At 50.5% G+C, this 17,762-nt stretch overlaps 1 long non-coding RNA gene across 2 annotated transcripts; it reads right to left on the reverse strand.

The window, feature by feature from the left end:
* Window positions 1-9,425: 9,425 nt before the first annotated feature.
* Window positions 9,426-16,019, reverse strand: LOC130884603 (uncharacterized). 2 transcript variants are annotated; one of them, XR_009058097.1, is made up of 4 exons: window positions 15,612-16,019; window positions 14,450-14,652; window positions 13,476-13,593; window positions 9,426-13,162 (listed from the first exon to the last, which is right to left on the reverse strand). It is a non-coding gene; the product is annotated as an uncharacterized LOC130884603 (long non-coding RNA). The 2 variants fall into 2 exon arrangements; XR_009058096.1 differs by having other exon boundaries at window positions 15,274-16,019.
* Between the last annotated feature and the right edge of the window lie 1,743 nt (window positions 16,020-17,762).

Genomic DNA, 17,762 nt, shown 5'->3' on the forward strand with positions numbered 1-17,762 from the left:
GAGCTGCTTCTGCACTCTTACTATTCGAGACTATTGCTGGGGCAACTATAGGTGCAGTCCTATCTGCTGGAGTTCCTGCTTCCCTTTTGGATATGTATGCAGAACTGGGCTTGCTAGAGCACATGATAACGCTGTGTTTAACTTTCTGAGAAGCCACTATATACTGGTCTCTGCAGAGGCTGTGTCATTTAATAGTTCTGGAACCACATGAACTTTTAAGGCCAGTTTGTTAGTTATCTCTTCCCAGCATGTGCTTAGCCATTTTATTTGTCTTGCCTTTGTTGTGCTCTAATTTCCTTAAAGGTAAGATGCATGCCGCCTTTCTGTCCTTGTCTGTCCCCCATCTCTTAGATTAGTGCTCCACTGTGCCACTGATGTTTGGTCCCTTGACTGAATTCCACACTGACATCTACCAACAAGCTTGCATAACACACACCATCTGCTTGCAAAAGCAAACTATTCTGTGTGTTTTGCTTTCGTTGGTCTCAGACTATATACCTAAGGATGACCTTGAATTTATGATCCTCCTGCCTCTACCTCTCAGGGGCTGATATTACAGTGAATGCTACCATGTCCAGTTTTATTTCATCCAGGGAATGGAATCCAGGCCTTGTGCATGCTAGATACGCATTCTATATCCCCAGTCTGGTATTATAAGCCTTCTACTTTTGCTCATGGTAAACAAATCCTCACCAAGGGTTGCTGAGGAAGATCCCAATCATTCTATCATGTCAAAACACTCAAAGTTGTCGGGTGAAGATAGTGCTTTCCCGGTGTCAGTTACTGTGACATTGGGACACAGTCACCCTCTGATTTAGTCACAAAAATATATGAAACCAGAAGGTCTCGAAGTAGCTCCCTATTTTGGTTCTCCATCTAGGCTGCTCCCCTTTTGGTCCCCCTGTCTAGGTAGGTAGCTCCGTGTTTTGGTCCTCCTGTCTAGCCTGTTCCCCATTTTGTTCCTCCCGATCTAGGTAGCTCCCTGTTTGGGGTCCCTTGTCTAGGGTCCCCCCACTCCCAGTTTTGGTCTTCTAAGGTCAGGTGTGGCAGTTTTCATTTGTTTCCTTTCTCACCCTGGAATCCAGCTCCTCTGTTGAACAGCCCCACCCTTCCCTAGGTGGGAAAGGAGCAAAGGCAGACGGAGAAAGAGTTGCTCCTCCTTCCCATCCCATTCCCACACCCCTCTCCCTGTAGTTACTACTCTTCTTTTACAGGTTAACATTTAACATGGGTGTGTGGGGGGCACAGCTACTTAGAACATCAATCACCAGCAGTAGCCTCAGTAATCTACTTTTAACATTTCTCTGGAAGTGAGCAAGGCTAATTTCACTTGTCAGAGGAGGCTTTGTCTGCTATTAACCTCTCCACCTCTTTGTCTTTCCCTAGTCTAGTTGCTTTAGAAGGCTTTAATTGGATTAGGGTTAGGGTCTCAGAGATGTTCAGATCTGGAACCTTTATTAACCTAGACAGTGGAAAACAGAAGGCATGGGAGGGTCATTAGTTTGACCCTGGCATGTGGGGCGGGGGGGGGGGGGGAGTTTCAAGCCAGAATTAGTGACACCTGGGAGCAAGGGCTCCCCATGGAAACTTTCTTCAGGTCCCTGATTGCTCACTGACATGGAGTCCCTGGGAGAGGAGAGCCTGGTGATACCTGCTGCTCTTTTTAATGTTTGTATCTTCTTTTCTAAAGGAGAGAAGAAATTCTGGTGGTTGGCTAGGGATAAAAGCAGTGCAGTGGGGGGGAGCGGGGTAGTGTATGTAGAGCAGTTCATGCTATGGTAGTTGCTAAAATGCACACACAGATGCATAGAGATACACATGCATACAAGCACACACATGCATGTGCACACACACACATATACACACACACACACACCACTCCACCTTTTGTCATAAGCTAATTTTGTATGCTGAAGTATACAGAGACTTGAATTCAGGACCAGAAGACACAGACAACATTTCAAACCACAGTACTCATCAGGGCCTAGGGGTGTAGGCCTGTAATCCTAGTTACTCAGGAGGCTGAGAAGCAAGGAGGATTGCAAGTTGAAAGCCAGCCTTGGCTATAGAGTGAGTTTCAAGGCCAGTCTGGGAAATTTAGTTAGATCCTGTCTCAACAAACAAACAAACAAACAAACAAACAAACAAAGGGAAAGAAAAGGAAAAGAAGAGAGGGAGTCTCTGTAGTGTGTTGGTGGCTATCATCTTTGCCTCACAAGTGAAAAATGCACCGATTTGAAGCCAGGTGGAAACAGCATTGGCATCCCTTTGCCAGGGTGTGGTAGTGCACGCCTTTAATCCCAGCACTCAGGAGGCAGAGACCGGTGCATCTCTATGAGTTTGAGGCCAGCCTGGTCTACATAAAATCATTTAAAAAATAAATGTTTGGAAGGTGCCCTCCACAGTCTGGAAGATGTCGTGAAGCACAGGACTTTACACTGCTGTGCAGGTGGGTCTTTGCTTCTTAATAACTTGGAGGCTTAAAAAAATGAAGGAAGGAAGGCCCCAGGATCACATTAAGTAATTTTCCTAGCTGTGCCCAAAGGCCGCCTCGGATGGATCTTAGACTCAGAAATTGTACCCGACAGGCCTGACAGGCGGGGGCTCAGGAGGGGCTGGCCACAGACCTACCACTGCCCCTCCCATGCTGGCCTAGGGCCATTGATGGATGGATATTCCTCCAGGCTGCCGAAATCCCTGCTAGAGGAGACAATGGGAAGGGGGCGAGACAAGCGATTCTTCCCAGGGCAAATTTTTCCAAGAGGTTGGTGGGGAGCTGGTCTCACAGTGACTCTGCTAGCTTCTCACATGCACTACAGAAATCCCAGTGTTCTCTGCTTCTTGTTCTAAAGAATTGCTTCTGGAGGGCAGGTGGTGGTGGAGGTGGCGCACGCCTTTGATCCTAGCACTTGGGAGGCAGAGGAGGCAGATCTCTGAGTTCAAGGCCAGCCTGGTCTACAATATGAGTTCCAGAACAGCCAGGGATACACAGAGAAACCTTGTCTGGGAGGCAGGGGAAGAGAAAGAAAGAAAAGAAAGAGTAGAACCCTTGGAAATTCTCACCCAACTCTTATTTGGGCAGTGGTGGCACACGCCTTTCATCCCAGCGTTCAGGCAGCACAGAGGCAGGCAGATGTCTGTGAGTTTGAGGCCAGGCTAGTCTACAAAGCAAGTTCCAGTACTGCCAGGGATAGACAGAGAAACGCTGTCTCAAAACAAACAAACAAAGAATTGCTCCTGGGTTTGACCTTGCTGAATAGGATGAATCTGTTAGACTTGGACAGTCAGGTAGACAGAGGGCCTCAGGTTCAGTGAAGGTGCTAGCTGAGGAGAGGAACAAAGCCAACAGTGCCAAGTGCCAGAGCTGATCTCTCCCCTGCCTGTCTTGGGCTGGTAGGGTGAAGTAGGCTTTTAGGGTCACATTGTCTCCTATGTATCAATTAATTACATATATGCTTCATGGGGGCAATATAAACAGAATTCACAGTTATGCAAAATAACAGAAAAGAGCTGGCCTTACACCTTCAAAGTCATGGCATCCTTAGTCTAGAGGAGAATCCACCTGGCTCGGAGTCAAAATCATGGGAATTTCTGTTAAAGGCTTGGGGGTTCCTAACTTCCTGTCAAAGATTTTGAGGGGACGTGAACACCTAGTACGGGGGAGGGCAGCAGCAGAGGGAGATGATCAGGAACAAATTATAATCACATGTTTGGAGGAAGGGGCCATGAGGAAGCCATCACTTTGTGCAGCAACTTTTTAATTACTTGTTTTTACTTTGCGTGTACGAGTGTTATGCCCCTCATGCATATACGTTCACCACCTATGTGCAGCGCTCATGGAGGCCCGAGAACTGGATCCCAGGAATGGGGTTTACAGGTGGTTGTTAGTCATTGTGTGGTTGATAGGAAGTGGACCCGGGTCCTCTGCAAGCGCAGCTATGCTCTTAACTCCTGGGCTCCTAGTGAGTTTAAAAATTACACTAAGAGGGGCTGGGGAGATGACTCAGTGGTTAAGAGCACTGGCTGCTCTTCCGGAGGACCCAGGTATAATTCCCAGCACCCACATGGCAGCTCACCACTGTCTGTAACGTTAGTTCCAGGGGATCAACACCCTCACACAGACATACACGCAGTCAAAGACACCAATGCACGTGAAATAAAAATAAAACTTTAAAAATTACATTAAAGCGAAAAAGAGAAACCACTATGGTTATTCTCTCTGTCTGCAAAAGCCTCTTCTAAGCTAAAAATATCACAGAGCAAGTTAAGAGACTTCCAGCAATAGTCTGCCCTGGAGTCTTCTTCCTCCTAACACTTCTTATAAATGCTATTTTGATCTGTATAAATGTTGCCTGCATGTATATCTGTGTACTATATGTGTGCCTGTGTCCACGGAGGCCAGAAAAGGGTGTTGGATCCTCTGGAACTGGAGTTACACATGGGTCATGAGACATCGTGTGGATGCTGGGAGTTAAACTGGGGTCCTCTGGAAGAACAGCCAGTGCTCCTAACCATTGAGCCACCTCTCCAGCCCCTCCTCACACTTCTTGAACACGAAGGATATGCATGTTTTGAAGGGGCTGGGAGAGGGGAATAGGGCCCAGAAGTTTATTGTTGTTGATATTTATGTTTAGAGGGCAGATGCCAACGGGGAAGGTCTTTCACGAGATATGAACCAGTGAGATTTGAACAGAAGAAGCCTTGTTCTCAGGAAATGGAAAGATGACTTTTTCTCTTAGCAGTTCCTTCTGGGACAGGGGAAAGTAGCATGGAGTCGGTATCCTTATCGTCGTGTGCAGAGTGTTTGACAACTCCACACACCTAACCAAACTGAGGAAGGCTGAGGACATAGATGAATCAGAAATTAAAAAAAAAAAAAAAAGCTGGGCAGTGGTGGCACACATCTTTAATCCCAGCACTCTGGAGGCAGAGACAGGTGGATCTCTGAGTTCATGACCCAGCCTGGTCTCCAAAGCAAACTCTAGGATAACCAGAGCTACTCAGAGAAATCCTGTCTTGAAAAATCAATAGAATAGAATAAAATAAAATAAAATAAAATGACTTTATAAAAATGTGTTTTCTCCCTCTACCCTGTGGGTCCCAGGGAGCCAACTCAAGTTTGGGGGTGACCGTGGTGGGGAAGGGGAAGCAGCGGGGGGTGGGGGGTGAGGGGTGACCGACTTTACCTGCTGAACTCCGTGCATGACCCCAGAAATGTTTTGAAGTCTTCTTGCCCTAAAAGACCATTCTATGAAGACTCTGCCTAAGAGGCCCTGTCCATAATTGTAGCCTTTCCGCAGGAAAAGGCGAACAGCTGCTGCTGGTGTGATCACATCCAGTTTGGGTGGTGTTTATTGAGCCTTATGTGTAAGGGACCTTCTTCACAATGTCCCAACTCCCCCTCCACCACACTCACCACCCACTCCCCCCACTATGAAAAATCTGATCACAGGAGGCCCGGGCAGTGGAAGCTTCCAGTCAGCTGCCTCAGAAAAGCTGGGTCCTCCAGGTGGCCTGGGAGGGAGGCTTCAACTCCAAGGGAGATTGGAAGGGTGCGAGCTGGCGAACAAAGTGTGGTTTCCAAAAAGGGGGCAGAGGGAGGCAGACAAAGAAGAAATCTGCTGACCTCAGGGATCCTACTCTCCTTTTCCTGTTTCCAGAGGATGCTGGGAAGTGGCTCTTTCCTCCCTTGAGCCTACGAGCTTGCATCTCTCAGAGATGACAAAGCAGAAGCGCTCTGCTGGTTTTCTAAGGCTCTTGCCCCTCACAGGCATCAGCTCCCCAAAGCAGCTTTCTGTGGTGAAAGTCAGACGGGGTCCGGCCAGGAGGGAGACTGTCCTCTTCATCTCTGAACATACCGCCTTCTCCTTTCCCATAATTCCCCTCCCTGGATTTCTAATCACGTTCTTAGAGCATTCTGAATCTCAGTGGCTTTGGATCAGTCAGAGGTAACCAGGGATACTGGGAAAGTAAGATGGGAAGCGGGGAGGGTGGAAGCCTGAGCCTAGAGGGTACTCCCCCACCCCCTTTGCTGAGACAGGGTCTAACTATGTAGCTCAGGAGGCTAGCCTTGAACTCACAATCTTCCTGCCCTAGTCTGTTGAGTGTTGGTCGCTATGCCGGGTCATAACTTCCTTTCTTTGGTGTAAAAACACTACTTCAAAAATGGCTTTAGAGCCAAGGGTCGTGACTTGTGCCTACAATCCTAGCATTTGGGAGGCTAAGACAGGAGGACCTTGAACTTGAGTTCAGTTTGGGCTACATAGTGAAAGACAGTGGGGGAAAACTTAAAAAATCTACTTTTTTCCCCTTTGAGATAGGGTCTCATGTAGCCCAGGCTGGTCTTGAATTTGGTATGTAGCTGAGGCTAGCCTTGAATCCCTGAGGATCTCTTCCTCCTTCATCTTCTAAATTCTGGGATTACAGGTGTGAATCACCAAACCTGGCTCTAAATTTTCTTTTAAGTTTTAGATGGGCATGGTGGTATACTTCTTTAATCCTAGCACTCAGGAGGCAGAAGAGGGTGGATCTCTGGGAGTTCAAGGCCAGCCTGGTCTACTGTCAGGTTCCTAGGACAGTCACTGATACATAATAGACTTTTTCTCAAAATGTGTATTTTATTTTATATTTTTAAAGATTTTTATTTAATATGTATATAGGTTTCTTCCTTCATGTATCCTGCAGTACAGAAGAGGACACCAGATCTTATTACAGATGGTTGTGAGCCACCATGTGGTTGCTGGGAATTGAACTCAGGACCTCTGGAAGAGCAGCCAGTGCTCTATTCCTCTGAGCCATCTCTCCAGCCACCCAAAACGTGTATTTTAAATAGCGTCTCACTGTGTAGCCCTGGCTGACCTGGAACTTGCTATGTAGATCGGGATAGCCCTGGACTCACAAAAATTTGTCTCTGCCTCCTGAGTGCTGGGATTAAGGTGTGTACCACCACATTTGCTTTAAATTTCTATTTCCTTAAAAAAAAAAAAAAAGACAATCATAGCCAGATAGTGGTGGTGCATATCTTTAATCCCAGCAGAGGCAGAGGCAGGCAGATCTCTGAGTTTAAGGCCAGCCTAATCTACAGAATTCCAGGACAGCCAGGGCTACACAGAGAAACCTTGTTTCAGAAAAACGAGCAAACAACAACAAAATAAAGTCATGTACTTTAAGAGCAGAAATTTCCCTCCATGGGGTTAAAAGCCATGAAGAATACCCTCCTACCCCCACCCTGACAGCCAGGCTGGGACAGACAGACAGACAGACAAAATGTCTGTGCTCACTGCCTCATGTGGGCAGGAGAGAGCTGCAGTGGAAGACACAGCTGGGTAGAACCGCAGGAGTCAGCAAAGCTGAGGCTATGAGATCCATAATTGGTTAACGAATAATAATGCCAAAATTGGATATTAACAGCAATTAGTTTCCATAGAAGCACTAGGGAAAAAGAGCTGCAGAGAAGCCCACTGGGCCTTAAACCCGAGCAATCTGAAATTAAAATAGTGTCTCAATTAAATGGGAATAAATAGTGCCACATGAATCTATGTACTTGTGGGAGGGGACTGAGGAGGAGCCCCCCTTTGAGGCCCAGGCCCACTTTTCTGCCTGTGGATAAGCTTTTGCAGGCCCAGCCTGAGTCAGTTGCCTTCTAGGCCTGACAAATGACCTTGGCGGGTCAAGTAGCTCATGTATGACCTTGAAATCAAGGTCTGAAGATTATTTCAGTTATTTGGCTTGTTGGCCCCAGGAGAGCTGCTCACCTCATTAACTGAGCCCAGGTAGGCCCAACAAATGAGGACTATTAGGTGTCTCGTTCTTTGTATAAACAGAAACCTTTTTCTGTCCCTGCAATGGCTGCGCAGGGCAGCGAGGTTTAAGAGGACTAGGCCAGGCTTCTCCCTTCTCTGGCTGACTCAATTCAATGGCTCCATCCCACTGGCGGCGGATCAGCACCGCCCAGGGAGTGTGTTCTTCTGGGTGTAGGAATTTTGTTGTTCTACATTATTTAGAGCGTTGGGTGGATTGTTAAAGGGGGTACAAGGATGTGGGGAAGATGCCTCAATTTTGGTCCTGTCACCTGTGTACCAAAGGCTGGAGTAGGATGAGGCTGGGGCTGTGGAAAGGGCAGTCTGGGAAGATGCCACTCTTCCCTCCCAGAAAAACTAGTTTTGCTGGAGTGCCCTGCTGGTGCAAGAAACTGACCACAGAGTGATTTTCCCTGGTAGGGTCCTCCCCTTGGCTACATCTGCCTCTAGGCATAACCGCCAGCCAGTCTTGTACTCCTCAGAGCCTTTTCTGGGTTCTGACATAGCATTCTCCATAGGGCTCAGAGAGGGGCCCATAAAGGACTGGTGAGCTTGGGCAAGGCCTGCCTCTCTGGGGTGGCAGAGAAGCCAAAGACAGCTGAGGCTTGTCGTGGCTTGTTATTTGAAGGTATACCCACTCTGCCCAGCTTCACCGGTCCCCTGCTCCTCTGCTGGACTTTGTAACCACCGTTAGGGTGGACCCACAGTATGGACTGGTACCAGAGTGGAACTGGGGGACGGGTGGAGGTGAGTTGAAGCTGGAAAAAACATGGGAGGGGGTGCTCAGAATCTGTCTCTGCAGTTGGTTGACCCCAGTGGAATTTAGAATTTCGGCTTGGGGTACATCTTGGAGCTGGATTGAAGTAAACCCACTTCTGTGTGAACCTTGGACAAGTTCAGTGTTTAAAGCAAACAAAAAATCAGGAACAACACACATCCTCCATATCCCAAATCTCCGAGATTGGGAAGAGGCTCACAGAACACTGGAGAGCACAAAAATGATGAAATCAGGTCTGTTTCAAGTCCATGAGCTGATGCACCCGGAGTGGAAAAGAGAGAAGCCTGCTGGCCTGGGCTGCAGCATCCGGCCTGCGCTTGGCTCCCACAGAATGGCATACTGGCAGATTGCAAAGCAGGCCACCTCGAGAAGTGGGCACAGAGCCCCTAAACGTAGTCATCTCACCTCTCAGGCCCCCAGGTCTGGTGATTTTGTCATATGTTTAAGAAGCAAACACATTTGATTTGAATTTAAAATGGCGCAACCCCCAGTGAAATCTCCTAGTGAGCCTGGAATTTATTTGGGGGCTTCTGTGATTCTGACCCCTGGTAGGCCCTCTGTAAGACAAAAGAGACAATGAACCTAGCTAGAGACAGTTGCTGATACTTCCTCTCTGACCTGGAACTTTCCTCGGTCTCCATAAAGCCAGCTGCCCCGCCTCCTCCTACACTTGGTACTTCAAAATCTCTAGGTACAAAAGACTGCTTCCAACAAACCCAGCTTAAAGTCTTTCTTCTTCTTTTTTTTTGTACCATGCTTGCTTGTTTGAGGCAATTAAATACTAAAAACTTGAATCAATCTGACTAGGACTTGGCAAAAATACCCAACGAAAGAATTATAGATGGGTCTTGAAGGAAAAAAAAATCTTTATTAGTTATCATAATTCTCAGCATTGCTGTTAATATCCTCATCAGTGTGAATCAGACCGCCAAGCCTCAAATACACACACACACACACACACACACACACACACACAGCACCAGCACACACTACAGTCTGCCCATGTTGACTCATGGGCTCAAAAACCACCCACAGAGTAGCTGAGGAAGGAGAGGCTCCATCTGTCCCAGGCAGGATTTCTGCAGCTGCCCCCAGAAGGTACTCTAGGTTGGAATGGGGGTGGGTGTTATGTAAGTTCAATAGCAGGGGAGAAAATTTCCTTGTACAGGTCGTGTGGATAGGCGCACTTTCTTTTGCGGTCAAGTGCCTCCATGTTAGCGATGGATATGGTTGTGTGAGAAAGTCTATGACTTCATACGTGTGCATGGAGATGTGCTAACTGGGGACATGTCCCTCCCCACACGTCAATGATCTGATAAAAAGTTTCTGGTGTACCCCCCCACAAGACACACACAGGAGAAATTTATAGAATTTATCACCGCATCTGTTAAAGAACCAATTCTTTTCCACTGAGACAGATCTGGGCTGTCTCTGGCAGGGGAGAGAAACATTGTTAATCATGAGTCCTTTTTGATACATTCCTAAATCTATTCCAAGTACTGGGCTCCTCCAGACACACAAGAGCTTGTACCCCATGGGGATGAAGACCACAGTGGGTGTGAACAAACCCAAGGGACGAGGAAAGTGTGCTCAGTCATCACACTGCCAGCCTCATCCTACCGTCAGATCACGGATTTCTCTCCTCACTTTTAGCCATAATAAGTAACGAGAAGGCTCACATAGGCGGGGAGGTGGTCTTGAGCACTCAGAGATGCCCTGAGAGCGCAAAAAGCTTCAGGTTCTCTGTGTAATTACTGATGGGCATAAAAGGACAGAAAACGTAGGAGGCAGCTCAGGCTGACCTTGGTTCTGATTCTTCACGTGTTGCAAACAAAAGGGGGCTTGCAATTATACCTGGGCTGAAAATGTCACGAGAGTTCCTCCCCACCCCCCGCCACAAACCCTTCCTGTGAAGGAGACCTAGTGGACACATACCCACACTACTCCACAGAGTGGCCAGTCCAGAACACTCCCGCACACTAATGCTTTCTGGAACGAGAGTTTCCGTAAGCAATGAATTAAAAACACACCCCTCCTAGCATAGATCCTATGGAGCAGATCGCGGGCAGGCCTTACAGAAGAAGGTGCCTGTGCCTGCGGTTGGAGCTCTCAGAGAAAAAGCACATTGGGATTCTACCTAAAAGGACCTTACTTGGAGAGGCATATGGAGGTTATGTAAGATGAAGTATCAGTGAAGGACGAGGGGACATTTGAAGGAATCATGGGGAAGCAATTACTGAGCAGAGGATTGCTAATGGGGACATTTGCGGTACAGGGGGTTGGGCCATCAGCAGCTTAAGCCAAGGCTTGAAGGCAAAATAACATCTCATCGGGCATGCAGGGGGAAAGGAACGGGTACACCCCCAAAATGGTACAGTATGCTGGCTGCTCTCTTCCAACATATCCATAAAGGGCGGGGGTGTCCCAGGACAGGGTCAAATCTCATTTCAAGGGAGGTAGATTTTGAAGGCAATGGCTATGGCCTCTCTCAGGACAGCCATTGCTAAGGCTTTCCCTTCCTCACAGCCCAGCTTTCTCTAGAGGATTCAGTCGGCGAAGCCCCTGCAGTCAGTCCCCATGATGTGTACACTGCAGCTATCCTCCTGCAAGAGTGAGCAGGCTGTGGCTCATTTCTGCAGAGCAGAGAAGGTTCTGGGAAAGCCTATGTGGAGGGTGGCGCATTTAACCTCAGCCCAGCTAACTCTAACACTCCCTTCTGTGACGAAGTTTAGCCGTTAAGATGAGGTTATCACAAAGACGGACGCAGAGTATATACTCAAGAAATAGTATGTACTCCTGAGGAAACTAGACCGGAGAGGTGCTGACCCATGATACTCTCCAATACTAATTTACGAAACTAGAGGAGGCAGGGGCTTTGGAGAAAAGAGTCTTCCATTAACTTCAATGGATGCTCTTTTAGATCCTGATCACTGTGTTAGGAATCAGATTAAACTCCTAAACATCCTTTATGGGCTTGGCCTTGCAAAGGCAGGCCTCTGGCATGACAGCAGGGGGAAGGGCTACAGCCTGCTTCCTGGGTGGGAAGGCCAGCCCTTGGCCTCCTTTCCCTCCCTCTGCGGGAGCCTGGGACCTGCCCCTCCTCCATCTTCTCCACCTGGAAATTAATGAGGTTAGGTCGGTCACCAGGCCACCATCCATCCACTGCAGGTTGGCGGTGAACACTGAGATGGAGATGGAACTGGGTCGGGGGTCTCCAGGACCAGCTGCTGCTGGGGGCTGATTTGGGAAGCAGGTGCTTCGGGATGAGGGTGGCTTAACCCTTTCTGTTCCTGGACCGCCAGCTTCAAAACAGACTCCCCCCCCCCCCACCTGCGCACATGCTGTTTTTCCTTCTGTCCTGGTTTTAAGAGCAAACAGAGTAGCCTGCCCTTTGGGGGTACTGCACCTCTCCTGCAGCTCTGGATCTCTGCCTGAAACTTCAGTCAGAGCCCTGAGAAGGCTGGGGGGCCCTCCTTGGAGTCGTGGGCTAGCTGTCAGCTTTGATGGAGTCTGTGCGCTGTTCATGAGCAAATTTGCTGGTTGCCTTCATCCCGGAGATCTGCTTAAGCTTGTCAAATGCTCACAGCTCTCCACCAAAGTGTGACAAACAGCTTCCCGCAAAGAATACCCTACCAACCCCAAGCAAAGCACAATGTAGCTGCAGTCCAGGCTCTGAGGCAGTCTGCCAGTCGCATGGGTACCAGATTATTAGTATTTGTCTAAGGGCAAATTGAAAGCCCAGGACAAAAACAGTTACGGAGGAACTTGTTGACCTTGTACAATGGGCAGGGTCCCAGAAGCTAACGCGCACTCTTCACTCTCCAACAGCTCCCAGACCATCTCCCACTCCCACCCGCTTGCACCGATCCGTGTTTTCCGTCACAGAATGGGTTGTTTCTTTCCTAGATTCTGTTTGCATCTGCACAAGCCCCTCTTTGTCGGTAGCCGCACACATCCCCACCCTAAAAGGCTGCGGTACGAGGCTTTCAGCAGCCCGTTGCCCCTCCTGTGGCGCCTGCAGCTGCAGCGCTGAGTTCTGCCCAGAGCGTTGGGCTGGGTCGATCCTTCTGTGGCAGGCCCTCGAGGACCCAAGGTGCTCAGACAGCCCCATTCTTGGCATTCACCGCGTGCCTTAATTGTATGGACATTTAAATCAAGGTCCGCTGTGAACACGGAGAGAGAGGCCTTTCTCCTGAGGAAGGAAGGAAGGAAGGAAGGAAGGAAGGAAGGAAGGAAGGAAGGAAGGAAGGGAGAAAGGAAAGAGAAGGGAGGGAGGGAAGGAGGAAGAGAGAGGATAGAAGGGAGAAAGGGGGGTCTCGGGAGGGAGGGAGGGAAGAAGGAAAGGTGAAAGAAAGGGAGGGGATGGAAGAAGGTGGAATGAGAAAATGAGGAATGAGAAAGAAAAAGCTGGCGGCGCGTGGCGGGCGCACTGACAGTGGGGAGGGTGTGGGGTGGGGGAAAGCGATGAGCTAAGGACCACCGCATCCTTCCTACCGCAGCTCCCCCAGTCACAGACAATGAGATAACAGCCACGTCCTCCAAAGGCTCTTTGTTCTCCCGCATCCTTTCGTTTCCAAGCTTTTTCCTGCAAAGAGGAGGGGGGTGGAGGGTTCGGGGTGTGGGTGTAAGTGGGAGACGGAGGGGTGCCTCCCCCGTGTTAATTACCCCGACTCCCTCACCCCTCTCCGCGCGCCTCGCCTCCCCTGCAGCTCCAGACAATAAAAAAACATCAACCCCACCTCGCCCCACCGCAGCGAGTCCTACCCACCCAGGTCGCTCTCAGCTTCGCCTAGGAAACTGAGGGGGGCCAGGAGGAGGGAGATGACGGTGAGGAAAGGGATGGGAAGCAGGGGCCCAGCGACCGCTGCCTGAGCAGGGCGTGTGGCCGCCGCTTTTACCTCGAGTGTAGAGTCCTGGTGCAGCCTGGCCGGGCGTGCCGCAGGGTTGAGCTGCAGCAGCCGCTACCAGGATCTACGGGAATCAGCCTTCCGGAACTCTCCTGCTGCGGTCCTCTCGCTTAGGTCCCAAGTGGTGGAGGGGAAAAAGGAAAAGAAAAAAAAATAATAAATAAATAAGAGCGAGGCCCATCTGGCCCCTCATCAGCCTTGTCAAGTCTTGCATACGCTAAAATGCTAATGACCTAGATAGCTCATGCAAAATGCAGCAGGGAGGGAGGGAGCGGGGGGGGGGGAGTGAAGGGAGAACGAGGGAGGGAGGAGTGAAGGGAGAGGGAGGGGGAGACGGAGGGAGGAGGGAGACTGGGAAGGGGGAGGGGAGAGAGAGCACCCCCACACACTCCCCACCCCACCCACCCTTGTCAACCGGCTTTACAGGGGTAAAAGGTGGGCGTAGATTTAAAAGGTCACTCCTATATAATGTAGCTGGATGGGGTGGAGGAGAGATCCTCAAACCCATTGGGACAATAAAACATTATTTTAAGCCCCCTCCCTCTCTGCCCTCCATCAGTCTGTTTACACACAAGTCCAGTCACCTTATGCTTGTAGATGCCAATTTCTCAAGACTGTTTTCAACAGACAGTGACGTTGTCATTCCCTTTACAACTCACCCAGGGCACCAGAGTGGGGCAGATGCCTCCTAACCCATAGCTCTCTTCACCTGGCCAACCCCACATCCTACTGCCTTAGCCTTCGGGGGGTGGCTCCCACTCACTGTTTTTCTTTTCTAAGCCTTCGGGTTCCCATTCCTCTTTCTAATATCTAAGAAAAAAGGCGAGGTAGAGGGCATGTAGGACAAGTGGACTGGACCTGCATTCAGTTTCCCACCTACCCAACAGGGCGGGGGACACGGCCTCTACCTGACACTGACCCTCTTAAAGCATGCCACAAAGACCAATAAAATTGAGTCTGAATACCCTCAGAGGTCCGCAAGCCCTGCGGGGTGCCCTTGGGCTGTGTTGATCTCTCCAATCGGGGAGCCAGAGTTCCGCGCGTCCCTTGTCACCGAGCCCAAGACGCTTTGTCCCGAGTCCGCACAAGAGCCTCATCTTTTTGTTCTCCTTTAAAAGACATTGGTTGCAGTCCGCAGTGTTTCAGCCAGTCCAAACCAAAGGCAGATCTGTTGGAATAAAAAAGAATGGGGATAATATATAGATGCAGATGAATGCGGGAGAGTTGCGGAGGCTAAAGGCAGCCCAGCAATCAGGGAGCGGTCTCCCTGGCCAAGCCCCAAGCGCTTCCTTGTCTGGGGGGAAAGGAAGAGCTGCCAGCAGGAGCTGGTAGTCGCGCCACCTGACCGGAGGAAAAGCTAACGATAAAACTAGGCATCGTGGTAATGACCCCGAAGAGAATTTAAAAAACAAAAACAAAACTAAAAATAAAATAAAAAAACCCAAACCAGAATCCTCCTGTAGTGAACCAGAGCCTGCGTGCAGAAGGGACTGCACTGCTGGTGGCCGCGGCCAGAGGGAAAGGATGCTAGCGCAGGAGGCGAAGGTTGCAGAGGCTGCACCCTCAGATGAATAATAATAATGCGCTGAGAAGTTGCAGTGCAGCTTGGAAATCCAGCCCTGCGCGTGAACTCGCGTCGAGTGCGGATTGCAGGGGATGGGGGAGAAGGGGGAGGAGAGAGGGGGAGGGGAGTGAGGGGATAGAGAGGAAGGCAGGGAGAGAGAGAGAGAGAGAGAGAGAGAGAGAGAGAGAGAGAGAGAGCATTTAGAGCCTTTTCTTTTAGCCTCACCAAGCTCTGATCTCCTTCACTGTCCTCGCGGGGTGAGGCCGCGGTCCTTTTTAAAAATTATCATTCCCTTAACGGATTATTCAGCTAAGAGAAGCCACATCTGCTGACGGTTCCGAAAACAAGAGGATTAGGAGTCGGTCCACAGAGCCCGGCCCGCAGCCCTCCACCCCCTCTGCACCAACACACGTCACTCTCACTGCCCCCGGCACCTCCCTCTCCTCGGTGTTCGGGAGGGCTGTGCCAAGGAAAATGCGGATTTGGGGAAAGTGAGAAGTGGGGGTGCTCGCAAAAGCGGGAAAGCCAAGGCCGGAGGTGGCGATTCGCACCCCCACACTTACACGCGCTTCCGTTTATCCGTTTAGATCCTGGGAGAAGGGGGCGCTTTCGCCGCGCCCACACGCGCCGCATCTGCAGTGGTCCGAGCCCTCCGATCACTTGAAGCCACCCTAGCCGCCCCAGGCCCTGACAAAGTCCTCTCGGCGGACTTGGGGGGGTTCAGTCCTACACCTGCCTGCATCGCTCCATCACGCTCTCTTGTTCCCTTCTTCGTTCCCTCGGCGCAACAGCAACAGCGCGTCTAGCCCACTCTTTGCTTCTTGCGCTTCGGCCAATGGCGTGGGGTGGGGTGGGGCTGGGACACCTTCACTGTGTCTTCCGCTTGTCCTCCTCAGCCCGAATCGCTAGGTTCCCGCCAGCTGCGGCGCGGGCCAGGCGGGTGAGGATGGAGCTGGGTGCTGCTGCGGTTGCGGTTGCCGTCACTGCGGAGAGCGAGAGCATGAGGCTCTGTGGGGCGGTGCGGCGACCCGAGCGCCAGTGCAGCCTCCTACTCACCCCGCCCTAGGCTGGCGTCTGGGCAGGACAGTGATGGGGGCGGGAAGACGAATGGCGGAGGGGGGGGATGGAGGACCATAGTCTCTTGTCTCCCGCCCCCCCCGCAGTCAAGGTGAAAGTGAAGGAGAGCGGCGCGCGTGCTCGCGGCTCTAGTTGCGTGCGCGCGCCCCTACCCTGCCCGCGCCCTCCCGCCCGCCCTCGCCCGCCCGGGCCAGATGGACGTCCGAGATTACAGAGGCACAAAAGTGCGTCTACACGTCCGGCCACCCGTCCTGAGGACGTGGAGAGCCACTTCGGGGAGGCGCCTTTTGTTGTAGATGTGTGGCTGTGTGACTGTTTTTCCAAGAGCACCGACTTAGCTGTGGTCTTAAAGAAGGACCCAGAATGAATGTCCCCATAAGAGCAAACCAAAAAGACCTTCCCCCACCTCGAGCCCCCGCGCCTGCGAAGAGAAATCTGTCTTCCCAAAGGGGCTACTGCGGCAGCCGCGAGGCAGCCCCGACCCGCACACGCTGGCCCATCTGCTTTCCCAACGCCTGCTTTTCTTTAATGACTTAAAAGAAAAGAAAAAAAAAACCCAAAAAACAAAAGCAAGTGTTTCTTGGTCTATGTTGGATTCAGGACATCTAGACGTAGGGAGAACAAGCTTGGGTAGCTAAATGCAGTCTAAACGTGGCTGTCGCCAATGGCCAGTGCTGGCCAGGCGGAAGCACCTACCTAGTCAGGATGGATCTGCAGGGATGTCCCCTTAGATTCAAGGCCATTTCTGCTTCTGTCAATTGTTAGGTGTGGACCCCACGAGAAGAATGACTGTCACAAAACCTCCCCTACTTGCTTTCCCCCCCCCTTCAACAATGTGCCGTTAGTGGCTTAGAAAATAAGCAGGTTTTTTTCGGGGGGGGGGTTGTTTTTTTTTTTAATATCTAGAACTGAGAATCTTGGGAGGGATTTATAAGAATTAGAAAACATCTTTGCGACAGATTTTAATTAAAAAAATATAGCTGGTTGGCCAAGGCCACCACTAGGCTATCTTTCTGGGAACACTGACCACGCTGATAACAGTCCCGACCAAATTGCAATTCTCTGGTAGACAAGATCTATTACCGGTAACTTAGCCATACTTTCCATCATTTTGATAAAGGTTTTTAGATTTAGGACTCTTGTATGTTCTGTCTATCAAGCATTCCTTTGGCGTACAGTTTCGAACCCCTGCACCAGGGAAGAATGGGGCTGTGACTTAAGGTCCAGTCAGTTGACTGAAGATCAACGGGACATGGAGGTTGCTGGCTTTTGCTAGATTGTCAGGCCTGGTTTTGTTTAGCTTGAGGACGGTTTCAATGCAGTTCTCCTGCGCCTTTGCGGCATTGCGGGGATGCTGGCTTTCTCATCTTGCGGCATGGGGAGCGCGCGCGGGGGTGGGGTGGGGTGGGGGAGCTGAGACGTGGTTTTGTAACAGGCTCCGCAGACCAGGCCGGAGTGGGAACGCCTTAAATGATGAGCCCAGGGTTAAAAAAGAAAGGGAGAAAAAGGGGCGGCGGCGGGGGGGGGGTGCGGGGGGGAGATACGGCAGCTGATGCTGAATTAATAGTTAGAGCATACCCCTGGGACTTTCTTCAACCAGGGGGTCAGGAGTCCTTGCCCCTCCCCCAGCCACAGAT

The sequence above is a fragment of the Chionomys nivalis genome, chromosome 12 (assembly GCF_950005125.1).
Source record: "Chionomys nivalis chromosome 12, mChiNiv1.1, whole genome shotgun sequence".
In the NCBI taxonomy this organism is placed as follows: domain Eukaryota; kingdom Metazoa; phylum Chordata; class Mammalia; order Rodentia; family Cricetidae; genus Chionomys; species Chionomys nivalis.